The following is a 13,629-nucleotide window of genomic DNA, read 5'->3' as shown; positions in this document are numbered from 1 at the left end:
GGAGGTTGCCAAAAGACTACCCTGTACTGCCTGCTGTGAGGGCGGCCAGCCCATAGTTCAAAATTCTCTGGGGCCTATCAGTAGCAACCAAAAGAGCCACTCACTGCGGAACATTCTGGCTGTGGTGAGTCCATTCCAAGGCTTGGCCTGAAACACAAAATTCAAAGCAGAAAGGCTTAAGGAAAGACTCCACCCATGGCTTCAGAACATGTGGGCCCTGGCACTATGGAGCAGGATAGAAAACCAAAGGTGGCAACACATCTTGGATATGTGGAAGCCATCTACACTGGGAGGAGTCTCAAGGGATTTCCTCGAGCGAGAGGCTGCTCCAATACCCACACCCAAACCCACACACACACCCACACCCAGGGCTCTGCAATGGACCAACAATGCAGGCCATCCTGCCCCTGGATCCCTCTGTTAGGCCTCAGCATAATCCTATTGAGCATGATTTTTTGGTCATCAGCTCTCTTCAGGACCATATGAGTTCTCATCATCGACCCAACTGAGGCCCTCCTCACTCACCTGCGCCCTGCCACATGTGAAGGCTTACCTCAGATGCTTCCTGGAAAGAAGGATGCCTGAAGGGATGTGCCATTCTGTCGAATCCACGTGCTGGGCCAAGGCTCATGGTGATTGCCCTAGGGAACATAGGCCAAACACAGATCTTCATTTCTCTGGGGACGATGGCTGCCAAGAGGTGAGAAGGACAGCTGTGAGAACTCCAACTCCATGCTAGATGCATTGGGGCACGTGTGTGCCACACGCTCATGCATCGAATGATGCTACAAGAAATACCTGCAGCAATACATCCAGGAACATAGGGCCCAAATGTACCTCCACGCAGAGACAGGAACACATAGCTGAAATGCATACAAACAGCTCCCTACATAGCTTCCTTCCTGCCTCCCTTCCTCCAGAATGCTCTAGCTCCCTCCCCTTTGACCCTCGTCCTTGGCTCACTCCCTCCATCCATCCATACTTACAAAGATGAAGGCATGAGTGGACAGGTGGATCAATGCCATCTTATGTACCTTAATACTGTGTCAGGGGCAGATGAAATAACCAGTACGTATATGTCTCCCCAGGGAAGGACTAGCCTCATGGATCCTCCAGGCAGCACAAGGCCTGGCACCAGGTCTGCTTGGTGGGGAAAACACTGGGGGTGTTTCTGGGGGGAATGGAGACATTCCTCTGGGCCCGACCCTGGTGTGGGCAAGCGTGTGCTGGCCGATGTCACACTCGGCTTGTCCATGTGCACAACACCCAGACAATGAGGCCTTTATGTCCCACACAGTGGACATTCACAGGAGCTGGAGGGAGCTCTCTTGGTAGGCAGTGGCTCCCGTAGAGGAAGGCCAGCCCAAGAGATGCCACAGGCCTGTATCTGTATGCAGAACCCATGAAAGGGCCTGTCTGAGTAAACTGGCCTATCTGAGGGCCCATGATCCCTCACAGAGACCTGGGAAACCCCATTCCAGCAAGGGACCAGCCCTTCAGCTCTCACAAGAGCCAAGAGCATCTAGCTGCCAAGTCCCTGATCAAGGGTCCTTGTTGCCTCTCACCACCTCCAGGCCTGGCCCCACATCCTCCCAACCAACACTTCTTGGAAGTCACTCAAGCACACCCCACAACTGACCATAAGCTCAGTCCATCCTCGTGCTCTGCCTCGACATGCACAGAGATCTGCGTGGTTGCTCCCCAGGGCAACACGTCATGAAATGGTGCCTCCATGGTCAGTCTTACTACACTTCAGGTCAATCGAGTTGAATTTCAAGGCCCGCATTCCGATCTGGTGGATGGGGAGCCATGTCAAGCATTCCTCCTTGGGGAGCACAGAGATTCCCAAACAGGGCCAATTTCTTCTGTGGCAGCATTCCCTACTGTGGCCCGTGCAAGGCCACCAAACAACAGCCATGCAGCTACGCCCTCCTCAGCCCACATCCCGGGACCACCCCTCCCCTTCAGGTCAACAGGGCCTCACGATGGACATGATAACGGGATGCCCAAGGGCTCTGCAAAGCCTTCATGGGGGAATGGACACCCAGAAGCCTTTTCTCCTCTGGAGGGGGCTCTCTGACAAACCAGTGGCTTCCGGAGAGGACGACCAACCCAGGAGAAGCTATGGTCCTGTGTATGCATGCAGACCCCATCAGAGGCCCCATTCGGATCAAGTGGCTCCAACAAAGCACCATGATCCCTCACAGAGTCCTGGCACAACCCCATTGAAGACCACGGCATGGCTTCCAGCCCTTGAAATAACCAGCAGCATCCTGCCTCCAAGCACCTGAGGATGGGCTCCTGCCTGCCTCTCACCATCTCTAGGCAGGGGGCATGAGCCTTCCCTACTGACAGGTTTTGGGAAGCCATAAAGCACACACCACAAGGGACCATTCCCTCAGTTGGGGATCATACTCTGGCGCTAGGTGCACAGAGGTCTCTAGAGATGTTCCGCCTGGGGCCAAGGAAGAAAACACTGCCTCGATGTGCTCTCTGACTAGAATACAGCTCTAATGAAGGCATGTGAGTGCACCAGATGTGAGCCCATAAATTTGGGGCAGCAGCAGACATTCCTCCTTGGTAGGCAGGAGGTTGCCAAAAGACTACCCTGTACTGCCTGCTGTGAGGGCGGCCAGCCCATAGTTCAAAATTCTCTGGGGCCTATCAGTAGCAACCAAAAGAGCCACTCACTGCGGAACATTCTGGCTGTGGTGAGTCCATTCCAAGGCTTGGCCTGAAACACAAAATTCAAAGCAGAAAGGCTTAAGGAAAGACTCCACCCATGGCTTCAGAACATGTGGGCCCTGGCACTATGGAGCAGGATAGAAAACCAAAGGTGGCAACACATCTTGGATATGTGGAAGCCATCTACACTGGGAGGAGTCTCAAGGGATTTCCTCGAGCGAGAGGCTGCTCCAACACCCACACCCAAACCCACACACACACCCACACCCAGGGCTCTGCAATGGACCAACAATGCAGGCCATCCTGCCCCTGGATCCCTCTGTTAGGCCTCAGCATAATCCTATTGAGCATGATTTTTTGGTCATCAGCTCTCTTCAGGACCATATGAGTTCTCATCATCGACCCAACTGAGGCCCTCCTCACTCACCTGCGCCCTGCCACATGTGAAGGCTTACCTCAGATGCTTCCTGGAAAGAAGGATGCCTGAAGGGATGTGCCATTCTGTCGAATCCACGTGCTGGGCCAAGGCTCATGGTGATTGCCCTAGGGAACATAGGCCAAACACAGATCTTCATTTCTCTGGGGACGATGGCTGCCAAGAGGTGAGAAGGACAGCTGTGAGAACTCCAACTCCATGCTAGATGCATTGGGGCACGTGTGTGCCACACGCTCATGCATCGAATGATGCTACAAGAAATACCTGCAGCAATACATCCAGGAACATAGGGCCCAAATGTACCTCCACGCAGAGACAGGAACACATAGCTGAAACGCATACAAACAGCTCCCTACATAGCTTCCTTCCTGCCTCCCTTCCTCCAGAATGCTCTAGCTCCCTCCCCTTTGACCCTCGTCCTTGGCTCACTCCCTCCATCCATCCATACTTACAAAGATGAAGGCATGAGTGGACAGGTGGATCAATGCCATCTTATGTACCTTAATACTGTGTCAGGGGCAGATGAAATAACCAGTACGTATATGTCTCCCCAGGGAAGGACTAGCCTCATGGATCCTCCAGGCAGCACAAGGCCTGGCACCAGGTCTGCTTGGTGGGGAAAACACTGGGGGTGTTTCTGGGGGGAATGGAGACATTCCTCTGGGCCCGACCCTGGTGTGGGCAAGCGTGTGCTGGCCGATGTCACACTCGGCTTGTCCATGTGCACAACACCCAGACAATGAGGCCTTTATGTCCCACACAGTGGACATTCACAGGAGCTGGAGGGAGCTCTCTTGGTAGGCAGTGGCTCCCGTAGAGGAAGGCCAGCCCAAGAGATGCCACAGGCCTGTATCTGTATGCAGAACCCATGAAAGGGCCTGTCTGAGTAAACTGGCCTATCTGAGGGCCCATGATCCCTCACAGAGACCTGGGAAACCCCATTCCAGCAAGGGACCAGCCCTTCAGCTCTCACAAGAGCCAAGAGCATCTAGCTGCCAAGTCCCTGATCAAGGGTCCTTGTTGCCTCTCACCACCTCCAGGCCTGGCCCCACATCCTCCCAACCAACACTTCTTGGAAGTCACTCAAGCACACCCCACAACTGACCATAAGCTCAGTCCATCCTCGTGCTCTGCCTCGACATGCACAGAGATCTGCGTGGTTGCTCCCCAGGGCAACACGTCATGAAATGGTGCCTCCATGGTCAGTCTTACTACACTTCAGGTCAATCGAGTTGAATTTCAAGGCCTGCATTCCGATCTGGTGGATGGGGAGCCATGTCAAGCATTCCTCCTTGGGGACCACAGAGATTCCCAAACAGGGCCAATTTCTTCTGTGGCAGCATTCCCTACTGTGGCCCGTGCAAGGCCACCAAACAACAGCCATGCAGCTACGCCCTCCTCAGCCCACATCCCGGGACCACCCCTCCCCTTCAGGTCAACAGGGCCTCACGATGGACATGATAACGGGATGCCCAAGGGCTCTGCAAAGCCTTCATGGGGGAATGGACACCCAGAAGCCTTTTCTCCTCTGGAGGGGGCTCTCTGACAAACCAGTGGCTTCCGGAGAGGACGACCAACCCAGGAGAAGCTATGGTCCTGTGTATGCATGCAGACCCCATCAGAGGCCCCATTCGGATCAAGTGGCTCCAACAAAGCACCATGATCCCTCACAGAGTCCTGGCACAACCCCATTGAAGACCACGGCATGGCTTCCAGCCCTTGAAATAACCAGCAGCATCCTGCCTCCAAGCACCTGAGGATGGGCTCCTGCCTGCCTCTCACCATCTCTAGGCAGGGGGCATGAGCCTTCCCTACTGACAGGTTTTGGGAAGCCATAAAGCACACACCACAAGGGACCATTCCCTCAGTTGGTGATCATACTCTGGCGCTAGGTGCACAGAGGTCTCTAGAGATGTTCCGCCTGGGGCCAAGGAAGAAAACACTGCCTCGATGTGCTCTCTGACTAGAATACAGCTCTAATGAAGGCATGTGAGTGCACCAGATGTGAGCCCATAAATTTGGGGCAGCAGCAGACATTCCTCCTTGGTAGGCAGGAGGTTGCCAAAAGACTACCCTGTACTGCCTGCTGTGAGGGCGGCCAGCCCATAGTTCAAAATTCTCTGGGGCCTATCAGTAGCAACCAAAAGAGCCACTCACTGCGGAACATTCTGGCTGTGGTGAGTCCATTCCAAGGCTTGGCCTGAAACACAAAATTCAAAGCAGAAAGGCTTAAGGAAAGACTCCACCCATGGCTTCAGAACATGTGGGCCCTGGCACTATGGAGCAGGATAGAAAACCAAAGGTGGCAACACATCTTGGATATGTGGAAGCCATCTACACTGGGAGGAGTCTCAAGGGATTTCCTCGAGCGAGAGGCTGCTCCAACACCCACACCCAAACCCACAACCACACCCACACACAGGGCTCTGCAATGGACCAAAAATGCAGGCCATCCTGCCCCTGGATCCCTCTGTTAGGCCTCAGCATAATCCTATTGAGCATGATTTTTTGGTCATCAGCTCTCTTCAGGACCATATGAGTTCTCATCATCGACCCAACTGAGGCCCTCCTCACTCACCTGCGCCCTGCCACATGTGAAGGCTTACCTCAGATGCTTCCTGGAAAGAAGGATGCCTGAAGGGATGTGCCATTCTGTCGAATCCACGTGCTGGGCCAAGGCTCATGGTGATTGCCCTAGGGAACATAGGCCAAACACAGATCTTCATTTCTCTGGGGACGATGGCTGCCAAGAGGTGAGAAGGACAGCTGTGAGAACTCCAACTCCATGCTAGATGCATTGGGGCACGTGTGTGCCACACGCTCATGCATCGAATGATGCTACAAGAAATACCTGCAGCAATACATCCAGGAACATAGGGCCCAAATGTACCTCCACGCAGAGACAGGAACACATAGCTGAAACACATACAAACAGCTCCCTACATAGCTTCCTTCCTGCCTCCCTTCCTCCAGAATGCTCTAGCTCCCTCCCCTTTGACCCTCGTCCTTGGCTCACTCCCTCCATCCATCCATACTTACAAAGATGAAGGCATGAGTGGACAGGTGGATCAATGCCATCTTATGTACCTTAATACTGTGTCAGGGGCAGATGAAATAACCAGTACGTATATGTCTCCCCAGGGAAGGACTAGCCTCATGGATCCTCCAGGCAGCACAAGGCCTGGCACCAGGTCTGCTTGGTGGGGAAAACACTGGGGGTGTTTCTGGGGGGAATGGAGACATTCCTCTGGGCCCGACCCTGGTGTGGGCAAGCGTGTGCTGGCCGATGTCACACTCGGCTTGTCCATGTGCACAACACCCAGACAATGAGGCCTTTATGTCCCACACAGTGGACATTCACAGGAGCTGGAGGGAGCTCTCTTGGTAGGCAGTGGCTCCCGTAGAGGAAGGCCAGCCCAAGAGATGCCACAGGCCTGTATCTGTATGCAGAACCCATGAAAGGGCCTGTCTGAGAAAACTGGCCTATCTGAGGGCCCATGATCCCTCACAGAGACCTGGGAAACCCCATTCCAGCAAGGGACCTGCCCTTCAGCTCTCACAAGAGCCAAGAGCATCTAGCTGCCAAGTCCCTGATGAAGGGTCCTTGTTGCCTCTCACCACCTCCAGGCCTGGCCCCACATCCTCCCAACCAACACTTCTTGGAAGTCACTCAAGCACACCCCACAACTGACCATAAGCTCAGTCCATCCTCGTGCTCTGCCTCGACATGCACAGAGATCTGCGTGGTTGCTCCCCAGGGCAACACGTCATGAAATGGTGCCTCCATGGTCAGTCTTACTACACTTCAGGTCAATCGAGTTGAATTTCAAGGCCCGCATTCCGATCTGGTGGATGGGGAGCCATGTCAAGCATTCCTCCTTGGGGACCACAGAGATTCCCAAACAGGGCCAATTTCTTCTGTGGCAGCATTCCCTACTGTGGCCCGTGCAAGGCCACCAAACAACAGCCATGCAGCTACGCCCTCCTCAGCCCACATCCCGGGACCACCCCTCCCCTTCAGGTCAACAGGGCCTCACGATGGACATGATAACGGGATGCCCAAGGGCTCTGCAAAGCCTTCATGGGGGAATGGACACCCAGAAGCCTTTTCTCCTCTGGAGGGGGCTCTCTGACAAACCAGTGGCTTCCGGAGAGGACGACCAACCCAGGAGAAGCTATGGTCCTGTGTATGCATGCAGACCCCATCAGAGGCCCCATTCGGATCAAGTGGCTCCAACAAAGCACCATGATCCCTCACAGAGTCCTGGCACAACCCCATTGAAGACCACGGCATGGCTTCCAGCCCTTGAAATAACCAGCAGCATCCTGCCTCCAAGCACCTGAGGATGGGCTCCTGCCTGCCTCTCACCATCTCTAGGCAGGGGGCATGAGCCTTCCCTACTGACAGGTTTTGGGAAGCCATAAAGCACACACCACAAGGGACCATTCCCTCAGTTGGGGATCATACTCTGGCGCTAGGTGCACAGAGGTCTCTAGAGATGTTCCGCCTGGGGCCAAGGAAGAAAACACTGCCTCGATGTGCTCTCTGACTAGAATACAGCTCTAATGAAGGCATGTGAGTGCACCAGATGTGAGCCCATAAATTTGGGGCAGCAGCAGACATTCCTCCTTGGTAGGCAGGAGGTTGCCAAAAGACTACCCTGTACTGCCTGCTGTGAGGGCGGCCAGCCCATAGTTCAAAATTCTCTGGGGCCTATCAGTAGCAACCAAAAGAGCCACTCACTGCGGAACATTCTGGCTGTGGTGAGTCCATTCCAAGGCTTGGCCTGAAACACAAAATTCAAAGCAGAAAGGCTTAAGGAAAGACTCCACCCATGGCTTCAGAACATGTGGGCCCTGGCACTATGGAGCAGGATAGAAAACCAAAGGTGGCAACACATCTTGGATATGTGGAAGCCATCTACACTGGGAGGAGTCTCAAGGGATTTCCTCGAGCGAGAGGCTGCTCCAACACCCACACCCAAACCCACAACCACACCCACACCCAGGGCTCTGCAATGGACCAACAATGCAGGCCATCCTGCCCCTGGATCCCTCTGTTAGGCCTCAGCATAATCCTATTGAGCATGATTTTTTGGTCATCAGCTCTCTTCAGGACCATATGAGTTCTCATCATCGACCCAACTGAGGCCCTCCTCACTCACCTGCGCCCTGCCACATGTGAAGGCTTACCTCAGATGCTTCCTGGAAAGAAGGATGCCTGAAGGGATGTGCCATTCTGTCGAATCCACGTGCTGGGCCAAGGCTCATGGTGATTGCCCTAGGGAACATAGGCCAAACACAGATCTTCATTTCTCTGGGGACGATGGCTGCCAAGAGGTGAGAAGGACAGCTGTGAGAACTCCAACTCCATGCTAGATGCATTGGGGGACGTGTGTGCCACACGCTCATGCATCGAATGATGCTACAAGAAATACCTGCAGCAATACATCCAGGAACATAGGGCCCAAATGTACCTCCACGCAGAGACAGGAACACATAGCTGAAACACATACAAACAGCTCCCTACATAGCTTCCTTCCTGCCTCCCTTCCTCCAGAATGCTCTAGCTCCCTCCCCTTTGACCCTCGTCCTTGGCTCACTCCCTCCATCCATCCATACTTACAAAGATGAAGGCATGAGTGGACAGGTGGATCAATGCCATCTTATGTACCTTAATACTGTGTCAGGGGCAGATGAAATAACCAGTACGTATATGTCTCCCCAGGGAAGGACTAGCCTCATGGATCCTCCAGGCAGCACAAGGCCTGGCACCAGGTCTGCTTGGTGGGGAAAACACTGGGGGTGTTTCTGGGGGGAATGGAGACATTCCTCTGGGCCCGACCCTGGTGTGGGCAAGCGTGTGCTGGCCGATGTCACACTCGGCTTGTCCATGTGCACAACACCCAGACAATGAGGCCTTTATGTCCCACACAGTGGACATTCACAGGAGCTGGAGGGAGCTCTCTTGGTAGGCAGTGGCTCCCGTAGAGGAAGGCCAGCCCAAGAGATGCCACAGGCCTGTATTTGTATGCAGAACCCATGAAAGGGCCTGTCTGAGAAAACTGGCCTATCTGAGGGCCCATGATCCCTCACAGAGACCTGGGAAACCCCATTCCAGCAAGGGACCTGCCCTTCAGCTCTCACAAGAGCCAAGAGCATCTAGCTGCCAAGTCCCTGATCAAGGGTCCTTGTTGCCTCTCACCACCTCCAGGCCTGGCCCCACATCCTCCCAACCAACACTTCTTGGAAGTCACTCAAGCACACCCCACAACTGACCATAAGCTCAGTCCATCCTCGTGCTCTGCCTCGACATGCACAGAGATCTGCGTGGTTGCTCCCCAGGGCAACACGTCATGAAATGGTGCCTCCATGGTCAGTCTTACTACACTTCAGGTCAATCGAGTTGAATTTCAAGGCCCGCATTCCGATCTGGTGGATGGGGAGCCATGTCAAGCATTCCTCCTTGGGGACCACAGAGATTCCCAAACAGGGCCAATTTCTTCTGTGGCAGCATTCCCTACTGTGGCCCGTGCAAGGCCACCAAACAACAGCCATGCAGCTACGCCCTCCTCAGCCCACATCCCGGGACCACCCCTCCCCTTCAGGTCAACAGGGCCTCACGATGGACATGATAACGGGATGCCCAAGGGCTCTGCAAAGCCTTCATGGGGGAATGGACACCCAGAAGCCTTTTCTCCTCTGGAGGGGGCTCTCTGACAAACCAGTGGCTTCCGGAGAGGACGACCAACCCAGGAGAAGCTATGGTCCTGTGTATGCATGCAGACCCCATCAGAGGCCCCATTCGGATCAAGTGGCTCCAACAAAGCACCATGATCCCTCACAGAGTCCTGGCACAACCCCATTGAAGACCACGGCATGGCTTCCAGCCCTTGAAATAACCAGCAGCATCCTGCCTCCAAGCACCTGAGGATGGGCTCCTGCCTGCCTCTCACCATCTCTAGGCAGGGGGCATGAGCCTTCCCTACTGACAGGTTTTGGGAAGCCATAAAGCACACACCACAAGGGACCATTCCCTCAGTTGGGGATCATACTCTGGCGCTAGGTGCACAGAGGTCTCTAGAGATGTTCCGCCTGGGGCCAAGGAAGAAAACACTGCCTCGATGTGCTCTCTGACTAGAATACAGCTCTAATGAAGGCATGTGAGTGCACCAGATGTGAGCCCATAAATTTGGGGCAGCAGCAGACATTCCTCCTTGGTAGGCAGGAGGTTGCCAAAAGACTACCCTGTACTGCCTGCTGTGAGGGCGGCCAGCCCATAGTTCAAAATTCTCTGGGGCCTATCAGTAGCAACCAAAAGAGCCACTCACTGCGGAACATTCTGGCTGTGGTGAGTCCATTCCAAGGCTTGGCCTGAAACACAAAATTCAAAGCAGAAAGGCTTAAGGAAAGACTCCACCCATGGCTTCAGAACATGTGGGCCCTGGCACTATGGAGCAGGATAGAAAACCAAAGGTGGCAACACATCTTGGATATGTGGAAGCCATCTACACTGGGAGGAGTCTCAAGGGATTTCCTCGAGCGAGAGGCTGCTCCAACACCCACACCCAAACCCACACACACACCCACACCCAGGGCTCTGCAATGGACCAACAATGCAGGCCATCCTGCCCCTGGATCCCTCTGTTAGGCCTCAGCATAATCCTATTGAGCATGATTTTTTGGTCATCAGCTCTCTTCAGGACCATATGAGTTCTCATCATCGACCCAACTGAGGCCCTCCTCACTCACCTGCGCCCTGCCACATGTGAAGGCTTACCTCAGATGCTTCCTGGAAAGAAGGATGCCTGAAGGGATGTGCCATTCTGTCGAATCCACGTGCTGGGCCAAGGCTCATGGTGATTGCCCTAGGGAACATAGGCCAAACACAGATCTTCATTTCTCTGGGGACGATGGCTGCCAAGAGGTGAGAAGGACAGCTGTGAGAACTCCAACTCCATGCTAGATGCATTGGGGGACGTGTGTGCCACACGCTCATGCATCGAATGATGCTACAAGAAATACCTGCAGCAATACATCCAGGAACATAGGGCCCAAATGTACCTCCACGCAGAGACAGGAACACATAACTGAAACACATACAAACAGCTCCCTACATAGCTTCCTTCCTGCCTCCCTTCCTCCAGAATGCTCTAGCTCCCTCCCCTTTGACCCTCGTCCTTGGCTCACTCCCTCCATCCATCCATACTTACAAAGATGAAGGCATGAGTGGACAGGTGGATCAATGCCATCTTATGTACCTTAATACTGTGTCAGGGGCAGATGAAATAACCAGTACGTATATGTCTCCCCAGGGAAGGACTAGCCTCATGGATCCTCCAGGCAGCACAAGGCCTGGCACCAGGTCTGCTTGGTGGGGAAAACACTGGGGGTGTTTCTGGGGGGAATGGAGACATTCCTCTGGGCCCGACCCTGGTGTGGGCAAGCGTGTGCTGGCCGATGTCACACTCGGCTTGTCCATGTGCACAACACCCAGACAATGAGGCCTTTATGTCCCACACAGTGGACATTCACAGGAGCTGGAGGGAGCTCTCTTGGTAGGCAGTGGCTCCCGTAGAGGAAGGCCAGCCCAAGAGATGCCACAGGCCTGTATCTGTATGCAGAACCCATGAAAGGGCCTGTCTGAGAAAACTGGCCTATCTGAGGGCCCATGATCCCTCACAGAGACCTGGGAAACCCCATTCCAGCAAGGGACCTGCCCTTCAGCTCTCACAAGAGCCAAGAGCATCTAGCTGCCAAGTCCCTGATCAAGGGTCCTTGTTGCCTCTCACCACCTCCAGGCCTGGCCCCACATCCTCCCAACCAACACTTCTTGGAAGTCACTCAAGCACACCCCACAACTGACCATAAGCTCAGTCCATCCTCGTGCTCTGCCTCGACATGCACAGAGATCTGCGTGGTTGCTCCCCAGGGCAACACGTCATGAAATGGTGCCTCCATGGTCAGTCTTACTACACTTCAGGTCAATCGAGTTGAATTTCAAGGCCCGCATTCCGATCTGGTGGATGGGGAGCCATGTCAAGCATTCCTCCTTGGGGACCACAGAGATTCCCAAACAGGGCCAATTTCTTCTGTGGCAGCATTCCCTACTGTGGCCCGTGCAAGGCCACCAAACAACAGCCATGCAGCTACGCCCTCCTCAGCCCACATCCCGGGACCACCCCTCCCCTTCAGGTCAACAGGGCCTCACGATGGACATGATAACGGGATGCCCAAGGGCTCTGCAAAGCCTTCATGGGGGAATGGACACCCAGAAGCCTTTTCTCCTCTGGAGGGGGCTCTCTGACAAACCAGTGGCTTCCGGAGAGGACGACCAACCCAGGAGAAGCTATGGTCCTGTGTATGCATGCAGACCCCATCAGAGGCCCCATTCGGATCAAGTGGCTCCAACAAAGCACCATGATCCCTCACAGAGTCCTGGCACAACCCCATTGAAGACCACGGCATGGCTTCCAGCCCTTGAAATAACCAGCAGCATCCTGCCTCCAAGCACCTGAGGATGGGCTCCTGCCTGCCTCTCACCATCTCTAGGCAGGGGGCATGAGCCTTCCCTACTGACAGGTTTTGGGAAGCCATAAAGCACACACCACAAGGGACCATTCCCTCAGTTGGGGATCATACTCTGGCGCTAGGTGCACAGAGGTCTCTAGAGATGTTCCGCCTGGGGCCAAGGAAGAAAACACTGCCTCGATGTGCTCTCTGACTAGAATACAGCTCTAATGAAGGCATGTGAGTGCACCAGATGTGAGCCCATAAATTTGGGGCAGCAGCAGACATTCCTCCTTGGTAGGCAGGAGGTTGCCAAAAGACTACCCTGTACTGCCTGCTGTGAGGGCGGCCAGCCCATAGTTCAAAATTCTCTGGGGCCTATCAGTAGCAACCAAAAGAGCCACTCACTGCGGAACATTCTGGCTGTGGTGAGTCCATTCCAAGGCTTGGCCTGAAACACAAAATTCAAAGCAGAAAGGCTTAAGGAAAGACTCCACCCATGGCTTCAGAACATGTGGGCCCTGGCACTATGGAGCAGGATAGAAAACCAAAGGTGGCAACACATCTTGGATATGTGGAAGCCATCTACACTGGGAGGAGTCTCAAGGGATTTCCTCGAGCGAGAGGCTGCTCCAACACCCACACCCAAACCCACACACACACCCACACCCAGGGCTCTGCAATGGACCAACAATGCAGGCCATCCTGCCCCTGGATCCCTCTGTTAGGCCTCAGCATAATCCTATTGAGCATGATTTTTTGGTCATCAGCTCTCTTCAGGACCATATGAGTTCTCATCATCGACCCAACTGAGGCCCTCCTCACTCACCTGCGCCCTGCCACATGTGAAGGCTTACCTCAGATGCTTCCTGGAAAGAAGGATGCCTGAAGGGATGTGCCATTCTGTCGAATCCACGTGCTGGGCCAAGGCTCATGGTGATTGCCCTAGGGAACATAGGCCAAACACAGATCTTCATTTCTCTGGGGACGATGGCTGC

The 13,629-nt window shown here is 54.2% G+C and overlaps 6 non-coding genes across 6 annotated transcripts; all 6 read right to left on the bottom strand.

Annotated features, from left to right (window-relative positions):
- Positions 1-422: 422 nt before the first annotated feature.
- LOC130846874 (small nucleolar RNA SNORD115) lies at positions 423-503 on the bottom strand. The gene has a single exon (XR_009051669.1). It is a non-coding gene; the product is annotated as a small nucleolar RNA SNORD115 (small nucleolar RNA).
- Positions 504-3,009: 2,506 nt separating this feature from the next.
- LOC130846873 (small nucleolar RNA SNORD115) lies at positions 3,010-3,090 on the bottom strand. The gene has a single exon (XR_009051668.1). It is a non-coding gene; the product is annotated as a small nucleolar RNA SNORD115 (small nucleolar RNA).
- A 2,506-nt stretch (positions 3,091-5,596) lies between these two features.
- On the bottom strand, positions 5,597-5,677 carry LOC130846872 (small nucleolar RNA SNORD115). Its single transcript, XR_009051667.1, has one exon. It is a non-coding gene; the product is annotated as a small nucleolar RNA SNORD115 (small nucleolar RNA).
- A 2,506-nt stretch (positions 5,678-8,183) lies between these two features.
- Positions 8,184-8,264, bottom strand: LOC130846871 (small nucleolar RNA SNORD115). The gene has a single exon (XR_009051666.1). It is a non-coding gene; the product is annotated as a small nucleolar RNA SNORD115 (small nucleolar RNA).
- Positions 8,265-10,770: 2,506 nt separating this feature from the next.
- On the bottom strand, positions 10,771-10,851 carry LOC130846870 (small nucleolar RNA SNORD115). The gene has a single exon (XR_009051665.1). It is a non-coding gene; the product is annotated as a small nucleolar RNA SNORD115 (small nucleolar RNA).
- Positions 10,852-13,357: 2,506 nt separating this feature from the next.
- Positions 13,358-13,438, bottom strand: LOC130846869 (small nucleolar RNA SNORD115). The gene has a single exon (XR_009051664.1). It is a non-coding gene; the product is annotated as a small nucleolar RNA SNORD115 (small nucleolar RNA).
- Between the last annotated feature and the right edge of the window lie 191 nt (positions 13,439-13,629).

Source organism: Hippopotamus amphibius, chromosome 2, assembly GCF_030028045.1.
Source record: "Hippopotamus amphibius kiboko isolate mHipAmp2 chromosome 2, mHipAmp2.hap2, whole genome shotgun sequence".
In the NCBI taxonomy this organism is placed as follows: domain Eukaryota; kingdom Metazoa; phylum Chordata; class Mammalia; order Artiodactyla; family Hippopotamidae; genus Hippopotamus; species Hippopotamus amphibius.
Note: the sequence above shows the minus strand (reverse complement) of the source record. Positions and strands in the feature narration are given on the sequence as shown.